Source organism: Cervus elaphus, chromosome 23 (assembly GCF_910594005.1).
Source record: "Cervus elaphus chromosome 23, mCerEla1.1, whole genome shotgun sequence".
Classification (NCBI taxonomy): domain Eukaryota; kingdom Metazoa; phylum Chordata; class Mammalia; order Artiodactyla; family Cervidae; genus Cervus; species Cervus elaphus.
The window spans coordinates 72,818,994-72,821,557 of NC_057837.1; the positions used below are offsets into that span (position 1 = coordinate 72,818,994).

A 2,564-nucleotide genomic window follows, 5' to 3' on the forward strand; every position below is an offset into this window, starting at 1 on the left:
TCCCCATGAAACTCCAGAGAGTCTTCACATTGGCGGTTTCACAGGGGACATCACAAATGTTGCCGCCTCTGAAACAGAAGCCACACTCCCTGGTCACCATGGCAAAGCCCTGGAAAGTGCTTCTCTTATCAGACTCCTCTTCCACCAGTTTCTCTCTTAGCAGGAGTTTCTTTCACAAGGTCACTTTTAATGGATCTGAATAATTTTTCTATCCATTTTATTTTTTAATTTATTCGGTTGCTCTGGGTGTTAGTTGCAGCGCTTGGGCTGTTTAGCTGCAGCATGTGGGATCTAGTTCCCTGACTGGGGATTGAACCCAGGCCCTCTGCATAGGGAGCGTGGAGTTCTTAGCCACTGGACCATCAGGGAAGTCCCTCTATCCAGGGAACCAGTAAAGTTGCTCAGTCGCAACCGACTCTGCCATCCCATGGACTGTAGCATACCAGGCTCCTCCACCCATGGAATTTTCCAGGCAAGAATATTGGAGTGGGTTGCCATTTCCTTCTCAAGGGGATCTTCCCAACCCTGTGTGCATTGCAGGCAGATGCTTTACCATCTGAGTCATCAGGGAGGCCCTAGTGCCTAGCCCCTTCCCCAAAGACCAGGTCTAAATTCCCTCCCCACGCCATCCACCAGCCAGGCGTGTTGGAGGCTCCATGTCAAGCGTCTGGTATGCCATAGGTGCACAGTGTCAGGTGCCCTCTGGCCTCAAGAGTCAGGCTTGGGTTTGAATATCTCTCATTCCCCGACTGGGGGGTCTTTGGCCAAATCACCGAGTCTGCCTCCTTCATTTACATAAAGGAAATGCTGAGCTGTACCTTGGATGATGAGAGCTATTGAAGGCAGGATGTCCTGGCACCTGCTGGCTGCCCATACAGTATGTCTCCTTGCCCAAACTTGGGTTTTTGCACACCAGAGGTTTCCTACAGGATCTTAAACAAGCCGGTACTTTGAACCTCAGTTTCCTCTTTTACACAATGGGATAGCAATGCTTACTATCTAGGGTTATTGGGAGAATCAATTTAGACCAGAAGGTCTTAAGGTGCGTTCCCTGAGCTAGCAGAGTCACCATCACTTGGGGATTTGTCAAAGATGCAGCATATTCTTAGCCTGCTGGGGACTTGCTGAATCACAAACTCAGGGGAGGAGATTCAGCAGTGTGCGTTTCAACAAGTTTGGAGGGTGATTCTGATGCACGGTCAGGATTGCGAGTCATTGGCTTAGACTTTTTAAAACATCTGTAGAGTCTGTCAGAGGGCTTCCGTGGGGGCTCAGCAGTAAAGAACCCACCTGCTAATGCAGGAGACATGGGTTTGATTCCTGGGTCAGGAAGATGCCCTGGAGGAGGGCATGGCAACCCACTCCAGTAGATTGCCTGGAAAATCCCAAGGACAGGGGAGCCTGGCGGGCTATAGTCCATAGGGTCCCAAAGTGTCAGATACAACTTAGTGACTACACAGCAACCATAAGATTCAACCTGACTGAATTTTGGCACTCTTGTGTGACCGTAAGGAAGTCATGTCACCTTTCAGAGCTTCTGTCAACTATTAAAAAGAGTGGTCAAAAATATTAAATGACCTAATGCCTTTAGCAGGCCTGGCTCCAGAAGGGGTATGATAAGTCTTTCACCTGTTTTACTGTCTCCCAGAGTTAGGCAGGTGGGTTCATCACCACCCCGATACATCTGGAGCCTTGAAGAAGATGCTTTTCTCCAGATTTCTATTTCTGGCACGATGCACAATTCACAATGCAGACAATAGCACCTGCTCTCGAAAGCTGGAGGATTAAGGTAGGTTATGGACATGATCAGCCTTAGTGGATACTCAGGAAATGTTAGCTCCTTCCACTGCTCACTGCCTCCAAGCTCTGCTGGATTCAAGGGCTAGTGACTCACCTCCTGACCCTCAGTAATCTCATCAGATTACTGAGATTACTTCAGTAATGCCTGCTTCTCAGGCTGGACCGGGGACTGAGTGCCTATCCAGTCGCTGGCCCAGTGCCTGACAGGAAGCACGCAGAGTACCTGTCACTCACCCTAGACCTGGTGTTTAAGTAGGTGGGGATTTCGTCCTTACCTCCGTCACTTGTGTGACCTCTGGCCAGTCTCCTGCAGCTCTGGGTTTTAGTTCCCTTATCTACAGAATGGAGATAATACATTCCGGTGAAGAGTTATTGTGAGTATGTGTGCAGAGGCCCCTGGAACACAATAGATGCTCAATAAATGTCAGTTCATTGCACTTCCCTCATTACACTTGGGTTCAAATTCTGCGACTGCCATTTACTAACTGTTGACCTTGACCAGAATCATGCCCCTCTCTGAGCTTCGGTTTTCTCATCTGTGAACTGGGGAACATCTTAGGTTCTATGACAAGTTTGGAGGATTAAATGAGGCGAATTGCTTATGGGCAGCACCATTCCTGGCACATAATTCGTGCACAATAAATATATATGTGATGCAGCTCCTATGCCTCTACTGGACTTGGATTCAAAAGATGGGGTTTCTAATCCAGTTCCATCACCCATTAGGCACATGACTGTGGGCAAATTCTTTTTCCTTTTTTCTA

At 48.3% G+C, this 2,564-nt stretch overlaps 1 non-coding gene across 1 annotated transcript; it reads right to left on the reverse strand.

The window, feature by feature from the left end:
- Positions 1-295: 295 nt before the first annotated feature.
- On the reverse strand, positions 296-369 carry TRNAR-CCU. Its single transcript has one exon. It is a non-coding gene; the product is annotated as a tRNA-Arg (tRNA).
- Between the last annotated feature and the right edge of the window lie 2,195 nt (positions 370-2,564).